The sequence below is a fragment of the Narcine bancroftii genome, chromosome 2, assembly GCF_036971445.1.
Source record: "Narcine bancroftii isolate sNarBan1 chromosome 2, sNarBan1.hap1, whole genome shotgun sequence".
Classification (NCBI taxonomy): Eukaryota; Metazoa; Chordata; class Chondrichthyes; order Torpediniformes; family Narcinidae; genus Narcine; species Narcine bancroftii.
In genome coordinates this window covers 87037562-87065417 of record NC_091470.1, presented here as the reverse complement: position 1 = coordinate 87065417, position 27856 = coordinate 87037562, and the positions used below count along the sequence as shown (strand labels likewise).

Sequence of the window (27856 nt, the reverse complement as noted above, 5' to 3'; positions counted from 1 at the left end):
GAATAATTAACTCAAATTGGACCACTGCCTAAACTGTGTTTCTCCTCCCATCCCTGCTCTTTACTGATATCACACTGTAACATGATTGGACGTGATTCCCAAAGCCTTGCATCAGTGGGTCTGCATGCAAAGGCATTTCCCCTTGATGACCATAAGTGGCTGAGAGAAAGATCATCTTTTCTCATTGTTTCAGGTCATGCAGATTGTGGTTCACGGTTCCAAAGGGAATGGTTGATGTTCATTTATTCCAATGGAAATGATTCCAGGATCACCTGGCTTCATGCCATTGTCAGGATCCTTGTGGAGTTCAACAGCTGAGCTTAGCTTCACTGAAAGCACCCAGTACTATCTCCTGAATGAAGACCAGAGACCCCATTCATTTCCATGGAACCTCTCAGTCTGCAAAATAGGAAAGGTTTGTTTTACATTTTTAATGTGTTTTGAAACTATTTTTAAAAGTTTTTTCTGTAATTGTTCTTAAATGTCTCAGAAAACCACATTTCCATTTGCAGACTCCCAAATGAGCTGTGAAGAAATGTTCACAGTATGTTTTGTAAGGACATGAAGTTCAACACTCAGCATTGCCTCTGGCAAAGACTGAAAAGGATTTCTTGGGTAAAGAGTTATCAGTATCCTGCCTGAGACTGACCTGATGCAGAGGGCATCATTACTATTTGTCTCTATGAGTGCAGTTAGCAGAGACAAGTTACTTGCATGTGAGCCAGTTGCGGACAAGTTCCAGCAAGTCCCGTCAAGCAACTGCATCCACCTCAAAGTATCTCAATGAGTGCTACCATTTTGGAGAAAGAACTCGACAAGAAAAACCTCAGTCATAAGGGGAAAAAAAAACAATGGACCCTTAATTGGCTTCCAATGTTATTATGTAGTCATGATTTGACTTTGTTGTTAAATACAGTTGCACTCTTACTGGAGATTGATTGGTTGTATTATCCCTTTGATTTTATTGTAATCAAATTATCACTCAAACCCCCACCTGCTTGGGCTAAGACTTGGTTCTCTGGTGTGATGTTTCAGAGTAATGTGGCTGTCCACTTACTATAACTTCCTGGCAAAACTTTGGATGTCAACTTTTTTGTCTGCACTGTGCTTCCTGCAGCATTCTATTCCTGTCTTTGGAGGTAAATGGAAAATGGCTCATGCTACATTTAGCGTCAGGCAGTTGACACGGTCCATCAAGATAGGTCCATCATGAAAGGTAAGCATTGTAGTAGATAGGATGTGTTTGGTATGGAGGTCAGTGACTAGTGGGATCCTGGTCTTTGTGATTTTTGTAAATGTCTTGGATGAAGCAGTGAAGGGTGGGGGGTGGTCAATACGTTTGCAGATGATACACATGATGGCGATATTGTGGGTAATGGTTGTCATGGCAGGATGCAGAAATGGGCGGAGGAATAGAACATGGGATTCAATCCAGAAACATGTGAAGTGATGCACTTTGCAAGATCAAACTTGAAGGTGGGGTATGTGGTTAATAGCTTGATTCTTAACAGTGGAGAAAGAGAGGGATCTTGGGTTCCATCCACACAAGTTAATAGAGTGGTTAAGATGACATATAGTGTACTGATGTTCATTAATTGAGAGGTTGTGTTCAAGAGTGGTTCGGTAATGTTGCAGGTTTATAAAACTCTGGTCAGACCATGCTTAGATTAATGTGCTCAGTTTCAGTTTCCTCATTATAGAAATGATGTGGAAGCTTTAGAGAGGCTGCAAAAGAGCTATACCAGGATGCAGCCTCGATTGGAGAATGACTTGAGAAGAAAGTTTGAGCTAGCCAGGGCTTTTTGAAGGAGGATGAGAGGCAACTTAATAGAAGTGGAGTAGATTATGAGATGTGGACATTATGATAAGGTGGACAGCCAACACCTTTTTACTAAGGCAGCAATGGGCAATATCAGAGGACAATGGTTTACAGTTTAAAGGTAAAAGGTAAATGTTCCATTATTGTCATGTAATACAACATTTAGAATGTAACATACATGACATTCTTTAACTTTTGCCTACCATAAGGCAGACGGAGAGTCACCACTTTGTCCAGTGTCCCTCACAGAAACCTACAGCATGTGGTGTTCCCAAGGCAGTCTCCCCTCCAAGTACTGACCAGTCCTGACCTGGCTTAGTTCCCGAGATCAGACCGCCTAGGAACACCAGGTGCCACAGAACCTCCTTAGGGGAGATGTCAGCAATAGTTTTGTTTTGTTTACCCAGAGAATGGTGGGTGCCTGGAATGCCTTGCTGAGGTTGGTGGTGGAGCTTGGTATAATAGGTTCTTAGAAAGGCACATGAATTTAAGAAAAATGGTTCTGGGTATGAAGTGGGGAAGATTTAGATAATTGGTGCTCAACCTTTTTCTTTACACTCACATACCACTTTAAGTAATCCCTATGCCATAGGTGCTCTATGATTAGTAAGGAATTGCTTAAGGTTGGATGTGGGTGGAAAGAAAAAGTTTGAAAACCATTGTTTTATTCATCCCTAATTGACTCATCATGTGCATGGTTTCATAACTCCAAAGGAAGTGGGCCAATGACAATTTTTCTCAAGCAAACTATTTCAGTAACAATTGGGACTAGAGCAGTGATTCTCAACCTTTCCTTCCCAATCAGATCCCACCTTAATCAATCCCTTACTAATCACAGAGCACTGACGGAACAGGGATTACTTAAAGTGGTACATGAGAGGGAAGGAAAAAGATTGAGAACTACTGATTTAGATTGTCTGTCGTTTTATCTAGATCAGCAGCACGTTGTGGGCCTGTCTGTAGTACTGATAAAAAGTAAAGGCATGAAACTGATAAAATCCATAGTCCAAAATGTTGATATCACAATACACCCCCTCCACTCCTCTCCCCACCCCCCCCCCCCCCCACAACAATTGCTATTTGGGTTTTTGACCTCATCCTTTTGCAGCTCTCTTGGCAGATCTGAAGAACACTTCACATCCCACATCAATGAGGCAGTTACTGAGGTGTCAGTCTCGCTAATATTACCTCATTTCCAAATATCTACCAATGATCACATACCTGTGTTTGACATCCATTCGAAATTATCCTAAATTAAGCTAAAGAAAGAAATGGCAGTGTACAACTGTGAGAGGTCCAGCCCGAAACATTGGCTGCATGTTACTTTCCTTTCCATCTGACCTGCTGAGCTCTTCTAGCGGTTCTGTGGATTTCCCTAATTTTTAAAAAATTTACTCTTCACAAGCAGATTCGCAAACAGAGGAATAGACGTGCAGAATCTAACAAAAGAGGCACATTGAAGTGATTTCTCATCCTTTTAACCAAGATGAACCATGAGCAGAGCACCAAATACTTCAGTCAGAAACACAAGAGACACCAAGTTCCTCCAGCAGATTGTGTTTTGCTTTGAATACTCAATTCACTGTGAAAACTGAAAGAATTTGAGGACCTGAAGGGAACACCTTATAAATATATCTCTTTGGTTCAGGATACCATTTGGCTTAATCTATACGATTAAAGAACAATGTTTTTTTATATTATAATTTGTCCATAGCTAATATTTTGTTCCAATCATTCTGTTGAGACTAATTGAAATAATGAAAGATATGCCTTGAGCTTCGAATAGCAATCAAAGTCTTTCTCTAACATCATTGACACCGTGATTTTGCCCTTTTATAATTCAATCAGCTCAGCAGAGTTCTCCACTTAGTCTCTCAGCATCCCAGCTCACAGCATTGCGCTGTGGGGTGATCACTGGATAGTCCACAGTCTCGAGAGTGTTCTGTGTCTCAGCAGAAGTTGTCAGTCGAGGTAGACAAGAACACAATGCGGAACCGTTCAGAAGCATTTTAAAATGATCCAACAGCAGTTTTAATTTAAAAGGCACTCATAAGGAGATTGAAGAGCTTTATTTATCTGTCATGCCGTGTTCCAATGGGATTGTTCACACAATGGGAGAAAACTCGAATATGCTTCATGATGTTAAAGAAGAATAGTAAGCTCATTCGGATTCCACATAATGAATTTCAAAGGTGCGTTGTCTTGTGGTGCTGAGTCAATGGAAAGGTGATCTTTGTTTCGCACAGGAATAAAGAGGAAATTGAAGAGCGGGCTATAGACCTGCTGCAAAAAGGATTGTCTCCACTATTGGAATGTTTTTTTTAAAGAACTAGGATACTTTTTGTATTTATTGTCTCTTTGTAATTCAATAAGTATTCAATTATAGTTGTTATTGTCATTCTTTTTACAAAATATTTGTTCTACAGCAAGTAAGAATTTTGGGGCCTATGTACATTGTACAATGTATATGACAATAAGCAACAACAACAACTTCTCTCCTCCTCCTCCTTCTTCTTCTTCTTCTTCTCCTTCATCTTCCCCGTGCAACCACCATGATTCATTCCATGCAAGCAGCCGCAGAGGTCCAGGCTAATTTTGGGACACTGCTGCTTGGTGGCAACAGCTCTAGGCGCTGCAACACCGCCACAGTTACACAGTTTTGTGTCCATGAACAGAAATATTTCTGTGCATTTAATAATTATGCCAATAGGCCAAGAGAGTTGAAAGTGAATGTTCTGAGACTGACGTCAGAAGACCTGTTGATGGATTATTACCACATTCTGGTGCTGATGCAAAAAAACATCCAATGAGCATCTTTTAATCAGAACAAACCTTGCCATGAGATCGACAAATGGCGGCAAGTAGATGTTTCTTGAAAACTTTTAACCTGAAAGATTTCCACTACTAGATCTGCTGTTGTTTACTGATTTTTCTGTTTTTATTTAAAATTTACGGGATCTGGAGTTTTATTCTGATATAAGTTAACAGTTGTTCCAGATAAAAGTAAAAGCAAGGGATAAGTAACACAGGACCTCCCCAACATCATAAATCGAGAGCCTAAAAAATATTGGGAAATATAGGCACTGCTATCTTCGGGCAGAGTTACAGAAGCTTGATGACCAACTCCTCTTGTTTCAAATAAAAACACAGAAATGCTGGAGGAACTCAGCAGGTCTTGCAGCATCCATAGGAGGTAAAATATATATATAGCCAATGTTCCAGTCCTGAATGTGAGAAATTATTGCAGAGAACTAGACAGAGATATGAATTGGGTGAGTTTGGAAGTTAAATATGGAGCAAGCTTCTAGAACAATAAATGCTATTAGATATGAATGGAAGTCAATGATGTGTTTTGTAAATTTTGTGAAAAATTGTATACTTCTGAAGTATTGGAAGATGAAGCCAAAATTGATCATTTTTTATCTGATTTGGATTTACCTTTTTTGAATGATAAGGATTTGGAAGCTTCCTTTACTGTTAAAGAAGTAATAGATGCACTTCGGTCTATGCCCATTGGGAAGTCTCCAGGAGATAATGGTTTCACTTCTGAATTTTATAAAGAATTTCAGGATTTATTAATTCCTTTATTGATGGATGTATTGCAACAGGCGACAGAGGTTTGTTCTTTTCTGGATTCTTTCTCTAAAGCAATTATTACAGTTATTCTTAAGAAAAGGCTCTTTCAGGTGGCCAGAATATCTCAATATAAAGCCGCATATTCTACCCCTATGTGGCTTTTGGGGTATTCGCCTGAAAGTGTCTGATGTGCCTCTGAGGTGCACTCACCAACCCTCCTCTGGGAGGGATAATCTGTGGATTGACGAAGTCCTCCGATGCACCTGAATGCAGCCGGTTAAAAGTGGCTGCTAAGGGGTGGGTTGATGACACTATCAGCTGGCGACTCAACTCCCTGCTGACTGACAGCTCCCCACTACATGACATGACAGCTCCCTGGCACATGACTCAACAGCCCCTGTCCCCGCTGTCCGATAGCCCCCCTCCCTGCTGCCCGCCAGCCCCCCTCCCTGCTGCCTCTGCCCCGACATCCCCCACTGGCTGCCCCTGCCCTGATGGCCCCCGCCAGCCGTCCCTGCCCCAATGGACCCCGCTAGTCACCCCTGCCCTGACGTACCACCGACCACCCCTCCCCAGTAGGGCAGGGTCTGTCAGGCAGTGGGGCAGTGGGCTTCAGCAGCAGGGAGGGGGCGGCTGTCAGGAGGTGAGGTGGGGGTGGCTGTTGGGCATAGGGGAGGGGGGCTTCAGGCAGTGGGACAGGGGCAGCCGCCGGGGGAACACTGGGGCAGGGGTGGCTGGCGGGGGACATTGGGGCAGGGGTGGTCAGCGGGAGAACATCGTGGCAGGGGCAGACAGTGGGGTACGTCAGGTCAGGGGTGGCCAGCGGGGGACATTGGGGGCAGCCGGTGCAGGCTGTCTCAGCCCGGCTGGCCACTCCTGCACTGGTTCCATCTGTGTGGGAGATTATGGTAGGGAAAATGGCCATTGCTATGCCGCATATTTATCATGGGTGGCACCAGTTGCCCCGCCTTCTTCAGATGCGGAGGTGCTACAAGTCTCCTCTGGAAAAACAGACCCTTTCAGGTGGTCTGCCACCTGAAAGGTGAGTCTTCAGGCTGGGATCCACTCCTATAGCCGCCCTCAAGGCGGACGATGCACCTTAAAGTGACTAAAGATAGGGATCCATTGAAAGCAGGGTCTTATTGTCCTATTTCTTCATTGAATGTTGATTATAAAATTGTGGTAAAGATACTAGCTAACAGGTTAGCTAAATATTTACCAGGTTTAATTCATGTAGATCAAGCGGGTTTTATTAAAAATCGATATTCAGCAGATAATATTGTAAAACTTCTCGGGAGCAATCTAACCTACCAAAGGTTATTTCTCTCAATGCAGGGAAGGCCCTTTATAGAGTAGAATGGAGTTTTTTAATTTAAAGTTTTGGAGAAATTTAACTTTGGCCATTTTTTTATTGGTTGGATTAAAGGTTACATAGAAGTCCTACTGCTAGAGTTATGACAAATGGACAGTTATCTTCACCTTTTATGTTAACTAGATTGATTAATCTAGGCTGCCCTTTGTTACCAGCTCTATTTGCATTGGTTATTGAGCCTTTGGCTCAGATGATTAGACAAGATAGTAATAGTGAAGGTATGAAGGTGATTAATTTTAAAAAATTTGTTTGCACATGATGTTTTGATATATTTAACACAACCTTTGAGTTCTTTGATGAATTTGCATGATAGACTGGAGCAGTATGGTGAAATATTGCATTATAAATTAATTGGAAAAAGAGTGAACTTATGCCTCGAGCTGAAATGGATTATTATTTGTGTAGGCATATTGTGAAATTTAAATGGTCAGATCAGATTAAGTATTTAGGTGTTAAGATAAATGGTAATTATAATCATTTATATGAATTGAATTATCTGCCATTAATGTCTAAAATTAAATATGATTTGATTTGGTGGAAAGATTTACCTATTACATTAATAGGACATGTTCATTGTATTAAAATGAATATTTTTCTTCAAATTCAATATTTCAGTCTATCCCTTGTAAGATCCCTCAAAATTTTTTAAAAAGTCTTAAATGGTGAGGAAGCTTTTATGGAAAGATTAAATGGTAAGTGTATCATTACGGAAATTAACTTGGAAATATACATTAGGAGGTTTTCAGTTCCCTAATTTTCAAAATTATTATGAATCAGCACAATTGAAATTTATTAATAGGATGTTTGAAGTGGATAAACCTTTGATATGGGCTGATATTGAGTTATCTCAGATAGGTGAGAGGAAGATCAATCAGTTTATTTATAGATGGAATCCTCAATTATTGAGTAATTATAATTTACCCATGTTGAAACACAATGAATTTATGGTATAAAGTAAATGAAGCTATAGGTACTCAAGGTAAAATTTTGGGTAAAACTCCTTTGTATCAAAATAAGATTTTTCCTTTTACACTTAATAATCAAGTTTTGAAGTTGTGGGATCTAAAGGGTATTAAATTGGTAGAAGATTGTTATGGAGCAGGATATTTTATTCCATTTCAATGAATGAAAGAGAAATATGACATATCTTCTTTTTCCTTATTAACAAATTAAAGCCTTATTGTTGGATAATTTTGGGTGTACTTTATGGCTATCTAGATGGTCTAAGTTTGAAACTTTACTTACTGAAGGTGGCAAGAAAGGATTTATATCTGAGATGTATGCTTTATTAGAAAATAAAATGCTTAAGTCGGATGTTCATAAATCTAGATTAAAATTGGAGAAAGATTTCTCTGTATCTATTTCTCAGGATGTGATCATGGTATGAGTAAAATCGTAAATGTAAGGAATCGATTGGTTCATTATAATTTTCTTCATCAATTATATTTAACTCCAGAGAAATTAAGGAAATATAAGTTTATTCCTTCGGATATATGTTTTAGATATCATAAGGAAGTCAGCTCCTTCTCACATTCTAATTGGTTATGTGAGGCGGTGAAACCTTTTTGGAATAGATTTAAGGAACTTTTAGAAGCTACAGGCATTTTTATATTGAACGTTCCACTTGATCCTTTAGTATTTTTGTTGAGCTATATTAAAAGATTGACTTTAGAGTTAAAAATAAATAAATTTCAAATTGCTTTTTTGAGATTGGCTTTAGTTGTGGCTAGAAAATGTTTGGCAATTACTTGAAAAAATGAGACTAATTTGAGTATTCAGAAATGGTATTTGGAAATGAGATCTTGTGTTCCATTGGAAAAGATAACATATAATTTACGTCATAATCATTTTTTTTTGCTATAACTTGGAGCCCGTATTTAGATTATATGGGATTGAATTATTAATCCCTTTTCCACACATTAGTGGCATTGTTCTGAACCATGGCAACTAATTGATGAGTTTTATGTTATATGATCTCTTTCTTCCTTTCTTTCTTTCTTTCCATTTTTCTTTGGGGGTAATTTAGAATGGGGTGTGGAGGGGTGAGTGGGTTAGGGAAGGGGGATGCTGGGGGTTGTAGGGGTTATTATTACATTAAAAATATTGTTTTTTTTTCCGAAACTGTATTTATCATTGTATGTTTTATCATGATCAATAAAATAGAAAACAACAGGGGCCTGAATAAAAAGGCTGGGGGAGAAGGGCCCCCCTCCCTGCTGCCTCTGCCCCAACATCCACCGCTGGCTGCCCCTGCCCCTGCCCCGTCGGCCCCCGCCAGCTGTCCCTGCCCCAATGGACCCCGCTGGTCACCCCTGCCCTGACGTACCGTCGACCACCCCTCCCCAGTAGGGCAGGGTCTGTCAGGCAGTGGGGCAGTGGGCTTCAGCAGCAGGAGAGATGTCAGTGAGGGAGGCTAGCAGAAACTGGAGAAGTCGATACCATCTGGTTGGAGGGTGTCCAGATGGAATATGAGGTGCTGTCCCTCCAATTTGTGGATGGTCTAAGTCAGGCAGTGCACGAGACCATGGACAGACATATCGGCATGGGAAGGGGAAATTAAATGAGTGGCCACTGTGAGATCTATGCTATTGCAGCGGCCAGAGCTAAGTGCTGAATGATGTCAGCGCATGTCGGGCGTGTGATTCTGGCTTTGAAAAGGTTGTGCAGGTGATGAAGAGTAAATCTATTTGATTCACTGTAAAAATGCCTTGCGTGGTTATTTCATCGTGATTCCACTGTGATTCCAGTGGCCATAATTGGTGATGTTTTTCTGGACAAACCTGGACTCTGCAGCTGTTGCTGTGAAGCTACCACCTTTCTGGACAGCTGAGCCTGAACTGAACAGGCTGAAGCACAATTTGACCTTCGCAAAGTCGAGTTGGACACCACTCATTCTTATCATCTTGTTAGCGCTCTGGGCCAGGCTAATGGAATGGTGGAAAGATTTAATCATCATCTCAAGTCAGCCTTGATGGCTTGGTTAGAGGGCTAGAACTGGGCTGATGAGCTGCCTTGGGTATTACTGGGCATTAAAACAACTTCAAAGGAGGGCCTCCAAGCTTCATCTACAGAGCTCATGCATGGCGCACTGTTGGTGGTCCCAGAGGAGTTTGTTCCCCTACCATTCCAACTCCAGCAATAATTTTAAGGAACTGTTGAGCAGGCTAAGGGAGACTGTAGGAAAACTGACCTAATACCACCGTCTTTGCATGAAGAACACTCTTCCTTTGTCCCCAAAGACCTCAAAAACTGCAAATATGTCTTCGTCCATAGGGGAACACTTGGTCAAACTTTACAGACCATATAGGATACTCAGACAAACTAGGTTGATCTGTATTTTGGACATTGGCGGGGAGCCACAGTCTTTCACTGTTGACGGGCTTAAACCAGCCTAAGTGGACAAGTCTTCCCCACTGCAGCAGCCAACAGTCCGTCGCAGAGGTAGACCACCTAAAAGACAGACAAACCTTTCTGCTGGTTTTGGGTGGGAGGAATCACTACAACTCCCAGGAGGCATTGAACCAGTCATGTGACGTCAGTGTGTAATGACGTCAGCACACGTCGGGCACGTGATTTAGGCTTTTAAAAGGTTGCGCGGGTGATGAAGAGTAAATCTATTTGATTCTCTCTAAAAATGCCATGTGTGGCTATTTCATCATGTCCACTGTGATTCCAGTGGCCAAAAAAGAATTGCGACAGTTATCTGCAAACTAAATCTTTCACTTGCAAGATCTTGTGATTGCACCCTAATGTATTTTCTAAATGTACAATGTGGAGGGAAAGATGCATCGGCAGGGCATTTAGTCTAACTTCCATGAAACTGCAAAGCTCTGACTTGTTAATAATCCTTGCTATTTAACATTAATTACTTGTTCGACCAAACAAGCTATTGTTCAGTCACCCCAACATCTAGCTTAACTGAAGTTACTTCTGTCCATAATGGGAGTTTGAAATAAACCACAATGGTAGAAACGGGACAGATAAATTCTGTATGTGAGACTGCTGTCCATTTCAGGGACTTGCAAGGGAAGTAAAGACACTGATGGAGCTTGATGTTTTGGGTTGAGACCCGCTTCAGGGTCTCATCCCAAAACATTGATGCTCCCTTTACCTCCGCAGATGCTGCCTAACTCGCTTAGCTCCTCTTCAGTTTGTTTTTATTTTGCCGCTCTGGATTCCTGTGTTTGCATCTCTCGTCTCCACCTGGGTGAAAGTTATGCTGGAGCACGTCTTACAGGATCACCCCCCTCTGCAAATGAGAGCTGTGTCTCCTCTGTGCACACGGCCTTGAGATCCCAGCAGATGTGGGCAGAACACCTGCTACAGAACCTTGCCAACGTGACAGACCTTGTTCTGCTTGAACTTCCTAATGTGGCACAATATGAGCTGTTGGGGTAAAAAAATTAACATCACACACCATCCTGGGAGGGCCTATTACAGTGTTGTATATCAGATCTTTCACTGAACTTGTTCTTAATGAATAGCTGCAAAGAGTTTGCAGTTTGTTGCTGGATGGAATGCACCTTTGACCATCAAGTTAATCATGCATTAATAATATTCTTGAGAGTGTTATGAAACGCTCTTTAGTTTTCTTGTTGATCTTGGGCACATCGGATATGACTGAACAGAAGTTGGCAACTAGCCCATCTTTTCACGGTCACTGCAACATTTCTGCTGCTCTTGGACTTTCACAATATTGGTCATTTTTCCACAAAACATTCATGCGATACTTATAAATGAATGTGCTTTTGAAGTGATAGCACACAGTGGTCATTCTCGTCTGGGGTTCTGGGTTGAAGAGTCATGATGCGGTAACGAACGGTCGTTATCATTGCTTTCTGGGTGGTAATCAGGAAACAGATACCTCATACATCCAACAAATGATGGCTTTGAGTCTTACATGAACCTCATTTGCAGTTAGCTGACATTCTGTTAAAGAGTTGTAATTCAGCATCAGGTGGTGCCAAATAGTTATCCTTCCATGTATCATATGGAAGGGAAAGCGTTAATGGTAGCTCATGCTTATGAGGGGCAGGTGTGAGATTGTCACTCATCTGGATGTGTTGCCACGCACATTCCTGGATTGCCAACAACACGCACACAGTACCAAACAACTACTCAGCACTTATTTTGAGTGATTACTTTCAATATCAAATAAATGTTTGGCTAATTTTGCATTTTCATTTCCTCATAATCAACCAACAATTTTCACATGATTGGGAGAACACCACACAACTACACAGTCACAATGATTGGCAGCTGCCTTCATGTCCAACCGTGATATGAAGTCAAGGGGCAAGAGAACTGAGCACTGCTAACATGTAGCAAATCGGCCAAATGGCCTACTTCAATGCTGTAATGACCACGTAATGAGGTCAGGAGCCCAAATTAAATGAAGCCAATCTGATCTTCCCTGGTGGACCACAGGTCACGATCATGAGCCTCTCTGCCTTCACAGTTCTAACCCCTCGATATCGTCACTGCCCAGGAACCCCTGCCCATTGTTCTTGTTGTAACCCAAAAGCTGCCCCTCTTTAGGATCAGTTTTCTCATTGTTTAGTGTGATTAAATCATTCATCATCAAGACATCCCTAAAGTAATGAGAATATGAGTGATTTGCAATTACAAATCTTGCCCGAGGCAGGATGGCATTTATTGTCAATTCTCCGTCACAATGATTTTGATAAGTGGAAGGCAATGAAACTTGATTACCTGAAAAATAGATGAGCCTTGTTTGAAATATACCCAAGATGTTACATAAAGAAAAAAACATCCACTCAATCAGACAGCGTGGTGGAACATGGCACTGCGGGCATGTTCAGGTATGTCCTCACTGGGCTGGGCAGGCTGGCCCGCCTTCTGTATCTCTAGCCCCTCCCCATAAGATCCCCTAATAAAGGCTGAGAGCCCTAGTCTCCTCCCTCATACCTGCCTTGGGCGTGAGCCAGCAGCATGGAGAGGCATGTCTGGGTCTTCTGATCAATAAAGCCTTTGACTACCTGCTTCGTGTCTGCGAGTGGTCATTGATCGCACAGGTTATAAAAATAAATTTGCCAATACCTTTATTCTTTCTCCTTGTCTAATGGAGTGGAAATGCTTGTTATCCAAATGAAAAATGAGGTATTTAAGTTAAAATTAGGACGGCTTTAGATTCTGCTTTATCTTGATTGAACCTCAGCTGAAATTCCCGACACATTAGCTACCCCTTACATCCTAGAGATGATGAGTGACCTACTGAGTTTCCCCAGCACTTTTCTTGTCACGCCTGTTATCCTCCAGACACACATCAAAGCTACATTAACATTATTTTAACTTAAACAACAGTAAATTAAAAGCAGACAGAGCCAAATGGGCCATTGTGGAAAAGTTTAATACAGCCTTACAAATTGTACTTTTATCATGTGAATTTGAATAGGTAGTCAAAGATGGAGCCTTCACTGAAGGAGAACGGGGGAGGCAACAACTACAATTCAGAGGGTCAGAGATGGTGACGGATGGAGAAACATGATCACCCACGCCGAATGAAGACAAGGATAAAACACAGATGCCTTGAGTATAAATGAGGTCTTGTGATTTGTCACATGGGTAAAACATGAAAAAATTCCAACACTAGGCCCTTTCAAACTGCTCTGTAAAGTGGGGTTAACTGGGCAATTTGCCCAGTCAGCGCTCTAGTTACGCGACAGTTAGAAAGGGTCCGACCTGGTCAACCCCGTTGGAATCCTATCAGGTCCCTGACCTATCTCAGAGATAGTCAGGGAACCCAGTTAAACTTACCTAGGTTGTGTCCACAGGTGATTTGAACAGGAAAAATGGCCGACCCAGTTATTCTGGTGACGTCAGTGCTTGCGTGCGTACGTCACCGGGCAGCCAGCATCCGAACATCCGGCAGTACTTCCGGTGAGTGTATGACGAGTCATTGCGGGGACGGGATCCCCCTTAAATTGCTGGGTTGACAATTTAATCAGTCGATCCCCCTGCAATTTAAAAGGTGTACACCTTTGCCCCAGTAATCGCACCCAGGTTCCAGGAGGGCAACCCAAGTGCTGCAGTTTAAAAGGGGCTAGTAATTCAGCACATTGTTGGAATCTTTCAAAATATTATTTTGAACCATTAATAAATCACAGTGGATTTATTTTGAAGGTTCCAAACATTAACAACTTCCCCATTGCTTTCTATTCTGTGAATTTATGGAGATTCTTTTTTATGACCTAAAAAGTGGGTAATATATCTTTCTCGATTATGTTTTGCTGTCTTAAAACAATGTGTAGAGTTCTCCTGAAATAGACTGACCTTCACTGCATTATTGTTGGGTTATGTTACAGAAGACAGTTATAGAATCAGTTCTGGTTTTGAGTGCTCAAAGATGTTGATTAATTGGCTGCCATAAACTGTGCCTCCTGTTAGTAAGTGGCAGGAAAATCTGGGAGAGTCGAGTGTCATGGGAGAGAGAACTGGGGATAGGTTACAATGAAATGCTAGTGGATTCTCTTTGTGGGCCGGTATGGATGAATTTTGTCTATTATTACAATATGTGGATCAGTACAGGACAATAAAGGAGCTGATAAGAACTCTGGCTAATGGTCTCCTTCTCCACCATCCGAAAATGGGTAAAATCACTGTGAGAAAGTGCTTTAGGTGGGGGAGTGAGCCTTGAAGATATTGATTATATTGTCTCCTTCAAAATGCTAAACAGGCAGTAATCAACGTTTGGACAGTTCTCTCCTCTCCCGCAGTTTTGGTCACCTAATGACAGGAAAGATGGAAACAAGATTGAAAGAGTGCAGAGAGGATTTGCAAGGATGTGGCCAGGATTTGAGGAACGGTCTTGTAGGGGAGGTTAAACAGTTTATTCCATGGAGCATCGGAGAATATGGGTGAAGATGAACATTTGGGGGGGGGTCTTTCTCATTCAGAGTGGTGGGAGTGAGGAGTCAGCTGAAGTGGTGGGTTTGATTATGACATTTAAGAAAAATTTAGATTAGTGCATGGATGGGAGGGGTGTGGTGGGCTAGGGGTGGAGGTCAGAAGGAGGAGGCAGAGCAATGGGTTGGCTGTTTCTGCACTGTGGTATTCTATGGTTCTATATTTGGGGCATTGTCTGGCTCCAGACCCCATCATCCTACTGCTCCCTTCACTGTGGATCTTAGGTCCAACTGTTGTGGTCGTGGATCATGTGGTGCATCACCCTCTCCTTTTGTGTGTGTGTCCTTTACTCATCCTGCAGAGGTGGAACGATTATTATTCCAGCGATACCAGTTGGATTGCACACCAAGGAGCTGTGTTCTTCAATACAGCAGTGAAAGGTGGTGCACAGCCAGATGCAGCGTGACCCGACCCACATCAGCAGCTGCCAGATGGCTGCCCTCCAGGTTTTGCTGCAGTTGTACTGAGGGTCCCATTAGTTAGCACACTAACCAGAAAGTCACATGATCTGAAACATTTTGAAGCTGAGGGAGGGGGTTCCTTCCTACAATTGCACGTGATTAAATGGATGAGTCAGTGAGTTGCAGTGTGGCAGCACTAGGATAAACCTGATGCCACGTGTCGACGATAACGAGGATCTTTCTGTTCTGCACATCTAATTTGGTTTTAGTGTGCAGTATCCCCTGCCCTTACCAATAATGGATAGTGCATTTCGAGCAGCAGTGTGCCTGCGTGCATTAAATGTCATTGTGCAAATAGCGATCTAAAGGCAGTTGACGTTTCATGCCTAAGTCCTTCTTGGGTGGGGTGCCGACAATCTAGTCTTCACTGTATTTGTGTCCTGTCTATACTTCCACAAGTATCAATGTTGCTGAAGACCCAACTGCGCTGGGTGGATCACGTCTCCAGAATGGAGGACCATCGCCTTCCCAAGATCGTGTTCTATGGCGAGCTCTCCACTGGCCACCGAGACAGAGGTGCACCAAAGAAGAGGTACAAGGACTGCTTAAAGAAATCTCTTGGTGCCTGCCACATTGACCACCGCCAGTGGGCTGATCTCGCCTCCAACTGTGCATCTTGGCACCTCACAGTTCGGCAGGCAGCAACCTCCTTTGAAGAAGACTGCAGAGCCCACCTCACTGACAAAAGGCAAAGAAGGAAAAACCCAACACCCAACCCCAACCAACCAATTTTCCCTTGCAACTGTTGCAACCGGCCTGCCTGTCCCGCATCGGACTTGTCAGTCACCAATGAGCCTGCAGCAGGCGTGTACATACCCCTCCATAAATCTTCGTCCGCGAAGTCAAGTCAAAGATACCCTGATGATTATTGTGGCAGTATTTTACAGCCTTTACTGCCTGTCAATCAATACCATCTGGAAGGAAGCATCAAAGGTCACGTCTTCCCTTCACTTCACCATAGCAACCTTTATTATTGGCAGGCACTTGCATGACACGGAATCTCACATCTGGCCGCCATGCTTGAGAGGTAGGATTATCTGAGGAAGTCTGCAGGCGGTGGGGCTGAGTACAATGCGCAGACGTGCAGGTTCCTATGTTGGCTCATGACCCGTTGAGCTTCTCCAGCACATTTGTGCATGGCAGGCAGATTATCCATTCCCATTTTGTGGGTGACAACAATTTTCCAAACACACGTACAGTAGAGCATTTCGGAATGTCACTTCGCTCCGGTCAAATCTCAGATTTATTGCTGGACTACATACATGACATCACATATGACCCCGAGATTCTTTCTCCGCAGGCGTGTAAGAATTACTGTTTATTGGTAGCACAAATAAAACTGTGCACAGCTGCTTCTGCTACTTTAAGGAATTTCTCATCTCCCAACACCCAATCTTCCCCTTACAGCTTTGTCTCCTTGTCTGCCCCGCTACCTCTGTAGCCTGGCGTTCTGCAGCAATGTTCTCGCCTTTTCATGTATTATTTGATAGAATGCAAAATTCAGCAGAGATTCTTAAAAATGCTGTAGCTGCATAACTCTAAACACAGCTCTAAAAGCTATAATTGCTCACAGACACTGGAAAAACTCTGCCTCAGGAACTTATAGGTAGATATAATAGGTCCATTACTAAGATGCATCAATCCACAGTAAAAGATGACTTCAATTCACAACCCCTTGGTCAATTATCTCAACATTACAATGATAGGTAATTTCAAGTCATTGCATATGTACATAATTAGAAAAAGTATCCAGGCAACCTTTAATGAATAGAGCCATCAATCAGCGAGGAGTCTGGAGGCACTCAGACTGAGTTGACTTTAACATTATTTACTGCAAGGCTGTCGAGAAAATCTGAAGCTCTGTGAAGAGAGTTAAAATGGCACTTTGAGCTACCTCCCTGTAGAACTTTTTATGGAGAAAAAAGGTGAATGTAAATCATCTTTGCATTGCTGCTCTTACCACCATAAAAGGCCCGAAGGCGGATGGACTGTTGGAATAAGCTCTAGCTTCTACCACCTAGGAAGGTACACTTAAAGATGGAGTGTAGTGCTCCATCTTCTCCATAGAATGAAGGTTGCTACAAGCGTCCACGAAGGGGAAGAAGGTTGACGTTGTCAGCCCGCAACCCAAGCGCGAATTTTAAAGTGTGTTCAGATACAGGGCCATTTCAACTGTGATTTGTCTCTAAAGGATCATTACCCATGTGAGTGATGGCTAAATTTTTTTGTTCTTTTGGGTGGGAGGGAATGTTTATATTTAATTTTTCACTTGCCGGCGTGGATGCTTGACGCTACGGTGACAGGCGGCCCTACTGCACCACTCGCCCTGCCTCCCTCAGCTCCAGAAGATAGCCCCCGACTCTGCTCTCCATCAAGGCCACGCTGGATCTGCATTGTAGGCCATCCCCATAAAAGGTTCCCTTTTGTAGTTCTGGCCCTACCTTCAATTGCTTCTGCTGCCATCAATAATAACTCTTGGTCATCTTCATCCAAATATTCAACATGCTCTTCTTCTTCTGGTAGCAAGATTCCTTCCCTGGCTACTCTGCTGCAGGTTTGGACCCCAGTCCATGTCGGCCGACCTCGTCAGCACGACATGGAGTGGGTCCCTCCGCAGTACGAAACCGGTCAAGGACTTCATGGAAACACGACGTCGGGTGCATGCTCATTGGGCCTGTAGTGCTAGCTGGCACATCGGCGCGAACCAGCATGTTGCTGGCCGAACTTCCCCGCTCACACCCTGATGTGGGCCTGCTCAGTTCACCACCCTCGGCCATGCTAATCATGTTGCACCCGCAGACGTCCTGGCTGACCCCCAAGTTCCCTGCGTCGGCGCCATCTTTCATTGACTGCAACTTTGTAGAAGTCGATCTTCTATCAGATTCCACTGGGGCTTCGGCTCCATAATAAATCCTGGCGCTTCTTTTGAATGGGAGGCCCAGATTTTTCACAAGTTTAATAACTAATTTCTTTTGTTTCTGGCCTCTTCCTCTCTTCATTTCTTGTAAGCCCAACACTCAATACTTTGTCTGATAGATTTTTAAAAATTTTAACAGTCTTTAAATTTCAGGCATTAACTAGTCCAGTCAGGGAGAGACAGATCCCATGTCCTTGTTCTACGCCATCTTGCCACGCCCCCCCTTTTTTCCCCCTTGAGCCAGCTCAAATGCAGGGTTGCACCATAAAAAGCACGAGTTACTGAAATGGAGCAAGCAGGAAACAATTCAAGGGATCAGATATTGAGGGGACAAGTCAGGTGAATAGCAGAAGGCACTGATCAACCAAATTGTTCCAATTTACCAGAAGTGATGGACATACAGGTCGACCATCTGGCATCTACAGGTAACCCTTCCCTTGCCATTCAGGTCACTGACATCCATCCTTACAGGATTCACTAATCACTCCCCATCAATTTGAAGTACAAGATACAATTCACCCTCACAGAAATCACGCGGAAAAGAAGTAAATAAACCACTTTTTTTTTCCAACTCAGGTTTCTCAATGTAGGTGCAGCTTTTATATCAAGGGGAGTGTTGATATGGATCATTCTCCAGGAATGCAGCCCCTCCCTGCTCTCCCCTCCCTGCTCTCCCCTCCCTCCCTGCATCGCAGGGGTTGTCTGTGTGTTGATAGGTGGTCAGTGTTCCCAAGGCACCGTGATTATTTAGCTGCACATCGAGTGGTCAGTGATCGTCAAAAGCAGGTGACCCCCAGCCGCACTAATGAAGCCACTTGACACTGGAGAGCAGAGACACTAATTACACAAGTTTCCTCACTATATTTCACTGTATTGCTGATGTTCATTGTCAGTACCTCAGCTCACAGAAAACGATGTAAACTGTTCCAGAGTGGTTTTTATTTGATTTAGCAACCAAACATCAGGCAAAAAGTTAGAGTGAATGATAACCTCAACAGTATGAATGACATTCCAAGAAACCCATGAGTAATTGACCAAAAAAAACCTCGCATCTAATGCACAATTCCAGCTGCCACAACCTGATCTTCACACTTTCATCACTGACTCAGAATAAACAATTACAAATCAGAATAATAAATCAGAGAACACACAAATAAAAAGTCGCCAGAAGCTCGACACCAACATTCATATTTTTCAGTAAGTGGTCATTTCTACAACACTTGATGCAGGCGAAAGGCAATAAACACCGTGAAGGGCTCTGCACACCCCTCACGTAAACTGTTCTCCCTTCCGCCATCTGGCAGCACACGGGCCCTTACATCCAGACTGGGCAACAGTTTTTTGTCCCCCAAGCCATCAGGCTCCTGAATTCCCAGAACATATGTGGATAATGTAACGTGGACTTTTACTGTATACGTCTTAATACTTCAACATGTTTATCATCTATTCGAACTTGTTCCGAGGTCCTGGAGAAACGCTATCTCATCTTTACTGTGTGAGCATGGGTATGAATGATAAATAAAGGTGACTTATGAATGTCACAGCCTATTATTATATTTCAGATTTTTTTGAACCATTTATTTTGTTATTTTGATTTTACTTTTTCCTTAAGCCTGCATCTGCAAACGTCCAGCGAGGGGTGTAGGGTACGCAGCCCATTGGCATTCACTATGCGTTCAGAGTAAAAGGTTTCACCTGGCACCCAAAAGGCCCCTCTTTTCTGCTTCAGAGGACTTCAAAACAGTGATGCTGAGGGGGACTTGCATTTCCTGCCAAAGGCACGACCTATCTCAGCCTCCCTGAAGAGATAGCAGGAGACCATTGATCAGGGTAATTCTTTGTTGTGCCAAGAATAATGTGTGAATGGGGGAGAAATGGAATATTTTGTTTGGACTTGTTTAGATTGAACATTCTTCATACTCAACAACCCCCCCCCCACCCCCTCACTATCCCACAACCTTCTCTACTTCCACTTCATACCACTGTTGGATAGTCTCAAACCATATCACAAGCCCTGGTCTGGATTGTTACAGGTCGACCAGTGCTTACAAAGAGGATTAGAGGCAACTTCACAAGCTGAACCACAGGTAGAATGCAGGAGAGTGAGATGGAAAAGCTACTCAAAGGCTATAGATTATTACAAACCCCCTCAACTCAAACTAACCTAGAAAGCCACACATACTTCCAGGCATGTTCCAAACATCTCGAAAGGCACCTCCAGCACTTCCCTTTCTCTTGAGTATTCTAACTTAAGAGTTAGGACTGTCACGATGAGTCAAAGTAAAGGGTAGCACTGTTGAAATGGCATCCTCTGTCGACCTGTTAGTATGATAAGCGAATGGATGTTGATCCATGGTGGCAGGCAAACAAGATTTCAAGTGAGATAGAACAAACCTCTCAAAAAACTTGGCAATGATGGGAGTGAGTGGGAGCAACTAGACAGTAGTAATTTAGATAGATTGATAGATAGTCACAGTGGTTCTTGATTAAGGTTAGAGTTGTACGGGGAGGTTCTAGAGCTTCTGTACCTTCTACCCAAAGATAGCAGTGAGAAGGGGTTGTGACCAAGTGATGGGGGTCTTTCAGGATGGGGGCTGCCTTCTTGAGTAGCGCCTCACATTGATGTCTGCGAGGGATGGGAAGTCAATGTCTGTGATGGACTGGGCGAGGTTTGGTACTTTGCAGACTTCTGTGTGTTCGGGACACTTGAATTTCCAAACAAGACCCTGATGCCAGTGTAATTTCCACAGTGCACCTGCTGAGGTTTAATGAAGTATTCAATATGGTTCCTTAGAAAGTCAAGACAATTGGTGTGCCTTCCTCATGGCGAAGACTCCAGGAGAGTACCTTCCGTACGTGGACTCCCAGATGCTTGAACATACTCACCCTCTCCACCTCTGTCCCATCATTGTGGAGAAGGTGCACGGTCCCTCCGCCTCTTCTTCCGAAAAGCCTCCTTGGCCTTGGTGATGGTGATAGCAAGATGGCTATTCTGGCGCCACCCAGTCTTGAGCTCCATCCTCTATTCCACCTCATCACCTTCAAGAATAGTGGCGCCATCTGCAAAATTTGTAAATTGTGTTGGAGCCGAACGTGGCTGCACAGTGTTGGGTGCGGAGGAACAGAGCAGCGGTGAAGCACAGAGCCTTGAATTGGCCATGCTAATGACCCAGGGCAGGGCTAGATGCTATCTCATATATATTCAGATCTTGTTTGTGTGTTCTCTTTTATCCATCTTATTAAAGATGACCTTACCCCTGCTCCTTCTTCTTACATTCTAAACAGAGAGCTATCGTTGCCATAATTTTCTTCCAACCATTTCAAATTGAATGAATCATCTCCTGACCCAGCATATCTTTTCTAAACTTGCCAATTTCTTTCACATCTGCTGTTTGTCTTCACAGCAGGCAAATCTTCATCTCCTTTTATCATTTCGGCTGGGGCAAGTCCCTGCTGAATTTCTACCACATTGGCTACGTCACCTGCACTTAGATGAGCAGTTTCAATTCTAAACTCTTCCTGTCAGTGTAGAAAGAGTCTAAATTGCACTTCCATTTCTTGCTGCGATTATGAAATCATCAGCCCTAATAACTTCCCTGAAGTGAATGCTCTTTCCAGTGCTTCAGCTGAAAAAGTTTTACCTGTACTTTTCTCTTCAGAAAGTAGACGTAAACAATCGTCTGAGATGATCCTTCATTAATTCTGCTCCTTTGAAAGCACATTCAATTCCAATCTTCGTCTGTTTCATATTTTTCCATGAATGGTTCTCTATCTTTGTATTGCCAGCAATATTCCTTTTAATTGGTAAGAGTTTCAGTTTTTTTTTATACCTTCTTTCTCTGAGGAGAAAAATGTTGCTTTTTCTTTAATTTGAAAGGACATTCTTTTTCATGGTGGATTCCTGATATCACAGGAATTCAACCGAACCGCCCACATTTTAGTCAATACGGAAGGACGTGAATGGGAGGAAACCGGAAGTTTGGAAATTGGTGTGAAGGACCGCTGCGTTAGAGCCGATGAAGGGGACATTGCTCCGTGTGATAGCCTGGAATTGTTTGAAATGCCACACAATGCACTGCCGCTGCAAGAGGCTGGCTGGGGGCGGCCCAATGACGTCGCGGTGAGATGCAGGAGCAGGATTTTTACAATGGTGATGGCTCAGCACATATGAATGACTCCGGGCGCTGCGGCACCAGTCGGCCCCCTCCATTGGTTTTGGAGGGCACCACGAGGCGCCGCTCAACATGAATGCGACGCAAGAGCACATTAATAGGGCTGCTGCGTGAAAGGTATGTGCATGTTTTCCCTCCTCGCGGAGACCTGGCATGAAAGGGCCTAACAACTGTCTTCAGCTGCAGAGTGAAACATGAAAGTTTACAGATGCTGTGGTTGTGGTAACAACACGCTGAAATGCTGGAGGAACTCAGCCGGTCTTTTCAGTGTCCATAAGAGGCAAAGATATCTTGCCCTGAGCTCGTCATCAAGGAATAAGCCAGAAGCAGGAAATCTCAGGAAGACTGAGAATTCAGACAATGCTGGAGGAATCCAGACCAACAAAAGGTGTCCATTTGATAGGATAAGGGACAAGGTAAGAATTCATCCTGTTTGTGCGAAAGGAGACAGAAGGGAGAGACAGAGATGGGGAAGGTGATGAAGGAAAAAAGGTGGGGGGGTGTTTAACAAAAGCCAAAGGCATCATGAGAGTTGGTGTCATCTGGTGGCAATAACTCATGGTGTTGTAGCGGGCCGGGTCAACTCTGCACACGACGGGCTGAATCACCGTAGTGAAAAGCCAGCATGGCAGGGCACCGGGACATTCCCCCCACCGTGCAGAAGTTCCAGGCTGCAGGAGCGCATTGCCAGGGGAACGGCCAGGCCTCACCTCAGCATTATGACATCATTCCCGTGAGCCTGTCGCCCCCACCCCTCCCCCCCTGAAAAAAGGTTTGAAAATGACACCAGTGTTTTGGATGACTTTGAGTTTGTGTAGACCAGTGGTTCTCAACTTTTTTCTTCCCACTCACGTACCACTTTAAGTAATCCCTATGCCATCGGTGCTCTGTGATTAGTAAGGGATTGCTGAAGGAGGGATGTTGGTGGGAAGGGAAGGTTGAGAATCGCCCCTTGAGACCCAATTGTTACTGAAATATTTTGCTTGAGAAAAATTGTCATTGGCCCATTTCCTTTGGAGTTCTGAAACCGTGCACATAACGGATCAATTAAGGATGATTAAAACAGTGGTTTCAAACTTTTTCTTCCCACCCACATCTACCTTAAGCAATCCCTTACTAATCACAGAGCACCAATGGCATAGGGAATACTTGAAGTGGTATGTGAGTGGAAAGATAAAGGTTGAGAACCACAGCTCGAGAGTAAAACCTTTTTGATGAGAGGTAGGGAATTTTTTGGAGAAAATATTTTCATTTATTTGTATTGTATATTCAAATTATTTAAATAAAATTTTCAAAAAAGATAATATTAGGGGTTAAACTCCTACAGGACCCGATATTATTTTTGTTGGGTAATATTAAAGTGATTAGACCTAAATTAAGGTTAACTATGTATCAAATTACATGTTTACGACTGGCTTTAGCCATTTCTAGGAAGTGCATAGCCATTACTGGGAAATCAGATACAGATTTAGTAATGGAGAGATGGCATGCTGAATTGTGTACTTGTATTCCACTTGAGAAAATAATTTATAATATATGTAGTAAGTATCAAATTTTTTTGAAAAACATGGAGCCCATATTTACAACACGTTGGTTTGAAAATTTGAAGGACTGGTATAACAGATGGAGATGCTTTCCCACCAGTCAATTTAGTGGTGGTTATAGTCTGTTAATAAACTTGGTATGCCACAGACTGGACCAGACAAGTGTTACACTAATACTGGGCTTTTGTTAACAGACTATAACCACCACTAAACTGGCCAGTGGGAAAGCATCTCCATCTGTTATACCAGTAGAGTGGAGTATCTCTACAGCCATAGCCAATAGCAAGCGGTCAGTATAATACGCTCCCCCATTACATCATCACACATGTTTACACACAAATGGGTTGTTCAACAACAGGTCGATTGCAAAGACAGAGAATAGGATAATGATGAGTTTATTACCATGTACATGCATACCAAAATTCGTGCTTGTGGCAGAACAGGGTCAACATGAAAAAAACAGTAGCAGACATTAAATGAAAAATATAATGCAAAAGATGAATAAATTCAATTACCATTGAGCAAGAAAAGAATTGGTGCTACAATTGCCCACACAGTTCTTGTATGCTGATTAATGTAACAAGGGGAGGTTCAAGAGCCTGATAGCTGCTGGAAAGAGGCTGTTCTGGAACCGAGAGGTACTGTCTCTCTGCCTGAAGGTAGCAGTGAGAAGAGGCTTGGGCCAAGGTGATGGTTTTTGCTGCCGATTGCCTTCTTGAGGCATCACCTCACTCATAGACGTCTTCGATAAATGGGAAGTTGTCCCTGACTGTGTTTGCTACCTCCTGTCATCTAGATCGCCAGCACTTTCTCTCTACTAACTGAGGGCCTTTGTTTCGGATGTCTCCTGTTTGTTATGCTTAGTGATGTACATGCAGAATTGAAGGACTGATGCCCAAATTACTGAATAAGGATATTTATTAAATATTCACAGGATTGAATGGTGAGCTGGGCCAGTTTACTGTGGCACAAAATGCATAAGCAAATACAAAGCGAGTCTTTATATAATGAACATTTTTTTTAAGTTGGTGGGGATGAGTTGAGACTATTTTGAATTATGAAGGTGTTGTGGGTGGAAGAACTGGGCTCCCCTCCCCCCAGGTCTGGAACTTATTCAGAAGTCACATCACCTGTCAATCAGGGTTGGACTCTGGCCACCCATTAGTGCACACTTTGCCATTGGCTAATTTAAATCACTAGGGTCATTATTGGCTAGAAGCACTGATTAGCACTGTATATAGCACCATCACACAGCACAATCTCTCTCTCTGCCTTATGGTCCAGGCCCTGGACACTGTTCCATGCTAAGTCACTGAGGTTGGGTGAGTCAAAACCTAGAGGTCATAGGTTAAGGGTGAAATGTTTGAAGGGAACATTAGTGGGGACTTCTTCACACTGAGAGTGTGGAATGAGCAGTCAGCTAAAGTGGTGAATGTGGGCTCGATTTTGACATATAAGGATTAGAGGGATATGGAGGGCAATGGTTTGGGTGCAGGCCAATGGGACTGGGCAGAAAAATAGTTCCAAGTGGACTAAATGGGTTAAAGGGTTGATTTCTGTGCTGCTTCCTTGGCAAAGGAGTCCAAAACTACCTGCAGTACTTCAGATATGATCTCACCAAGGTCCCAATGCAAGTTTCTTCCCATTGGTTTTTGTGCCAAAGTCTAGCACTTCTAAAGTGGGATTTGTTTATGAGTGATGGTTTGATACTGTCTTAATTACCATGAGATGCTTCACTGGGAGATGGTGCATGTAAACACCATCATTAAATTACGGGACTAGCATTTAATAGGTCTAAACTGACAATCCAAGACACAAGTTCTGATCCCACCAAGAAATCTGTAGAGTATACATCCCGTGAAACAAATTTGCCAAAAGATTATTGGGAGAACACCACAAATCCACCAGATTGTCACCAACCCATCTTCCTTGCTGATGACTGAGGGGTGGGGGTGGGGTTGGGGGTGGCAAGAACAATCCACGGAAGTTGCCCAAATCTGACTCTGCATCCACATCACCTCCTTGGCCCTTTGATGCAATCTCAGTTTCTGAGCATCCAAGTCTGAGACACCCCAGACCTGGAAGGTTAGGGGCAAACATCAATGTATCTTCCCAGAAATCAGAGTGAGGGGATGCGAACAGGCAAGTGTCAATTCAAGGTGCGGTTAGTGCAACACTGTTACGCTGCCAGCGATTGGGACTGGGGTTAGAATCCCCAGCTGTCTGTAAGGAGTTTGTACGTTCTTCCCATGGGCTTCCTCCAGGGGTTTCCTCCCACCCTCAAATGTGCCGGGGGTGTAGATTAATTGGGGAACATGGGCTTTTGGGCTGAAAGGGCTTGTTACTGTGTTGTATGTCTAAATTTAAGTCCTGACCATGTTAAATCTGCTGAAGAAAGAGGAATCGAGAACGGGAGAGAAAAACTGTAATAGAAAGGGAAGAACATGCAGAAAAGGAAGTTCAATAAAAATCTTAAACTATTTTAAAACTGGAGGCATGTCACATATCATTGTTAAGTTTAGTGTCAGGAAGGTCATTTTCCAGTAATTAGTAGTTACCATGCTCCTAATAAGGGGTCTTTAAATGAAATGGACAACCGCAAATTGCCGTGATGTCTGATTTATATTTGCTGTACAAACACAGGAAGCTCACAATATTGCGACCTGTACAGCACGAAGGTCATTTCCACAAGCTGACTGTGCATTCATGTCTAATTACTCGGATTTGCTGTTGTCCAATGTTGGTGACCGGTTAAACATCATCGACAGAGAATTGGATTGGTTACTTAGACAAGAATATCCCAGGCCTGATGAAGAATAACAGCCCAAAAGGCTGGCCGTAGTTGGCACTTCACTCACAGAGTTCCTCCAGCATATTGGTCGTTGCTCCAGAGAATGCAGACAACTGATTTAGAAATGATTGACAGAATTTTACAATGTGAAATGCTGAATTGAAGAGAGCAATGGTCAGACAGGGAAATAAGCAGATGTGGATGATGTTGGATTTACATTGGAGGTTAAACCAAAGAATGGAGAGAAGTCACAGCACAGAAGGAGGCTATTTGTCTCATTGTTTGCGTGATGTCAGCATTATAGATGCACCATTATGCCATTGCCTATACAAGGTGTTTACAAAACAAGGCAATTTAATGAGCTGTGCATTAGTCCACTCTATTAAAATGAATAGAGCTTATAATCCTAAAGTTCGGATCTTGAAGAGGATTCTCTTTTACCCATCTTCAAGCCATACAGCCTGTAATAGGATGTACAGTTTCACGTCTAGATGTGATGCTGCTTCAACTGTCAAACTGAATTAGGGCCTGACTGATATATTGACGGCCCTGGCAAGTGCGGAACTCAGAATAGATCCACCCGTATGTAATTGCAGGGAACACTGTCCATTTTAGGTGACAAAACAAAACTGGAGTTGGGTGATTGGAGCCGAGGGGAGACCTGGGAAGATTCTCCAGCAGTTACCAACAAAAGTTCTACTTTTTTATATATATATTAAAAAAACCACTCACAAAATAACTGCTCTCCTGAGCTTGGAGTGTAATCCCGTCACCCCTCCTTACCTTACAACAATCTCCACCCCACAGAACCCCATGAAGGAAGAAGCCAGCAGTCCATCCTTTTCAACTGGAATGGTGGCCTGGGGAAAAGTACCTACACCTCAATCCTATTGTGTGGACAAGGCACAGTCTTGGATCTACCCTGTGCCTTCTTTTTAGGTGCAGGTGGTCATGGGCTAGAAAAAATGTCAACATTCAGATTTATAGTCAGAGTACGTACATGATATCACTTACAACCCTGGGATACTTCTTCCTTTAAGGGCAGGTAGAATTCCTACTTATTGATGATGCAAAAAACTGTACTCAATGAAAGATTTGTAAACAAAACAAAAATGTAAACGAAGAAACAAAATGCGAGCAAACTGTCTGTAAAATAAATATTCAATAATAAATAATGAACAAAATAAGAGTCTTTAAATGAGTCTTTGATTGAATTTGTTCAGGAATCTGATAGTGGAGGGGTAGCAACTCTTCGTGAACATGGCGGTGTAAGTCTTA

The 27856-nt window shown here is 43.0% G+C and overlaps 1 long non-coding RNA gene across 1 annotated transcript; it reads left to right on the top strand.

Moving 5' to 3' along the window:
- The first annotated feature begins 170 nt into the window (after positions 1-170).
- Positions 171-27765, top strand: LOC138753864 (uncharacterized). Its single transcript, XR_011351468.1, has 3 exons — positions 171-415; positions 1118-1216; positions 27386-27765. It is a non-coding gene; the product is annotated as an uncharacterized lncRNA (long non-coding RNA).
- Positions 27766-27856: the final 91 nt, after the last annotated feature.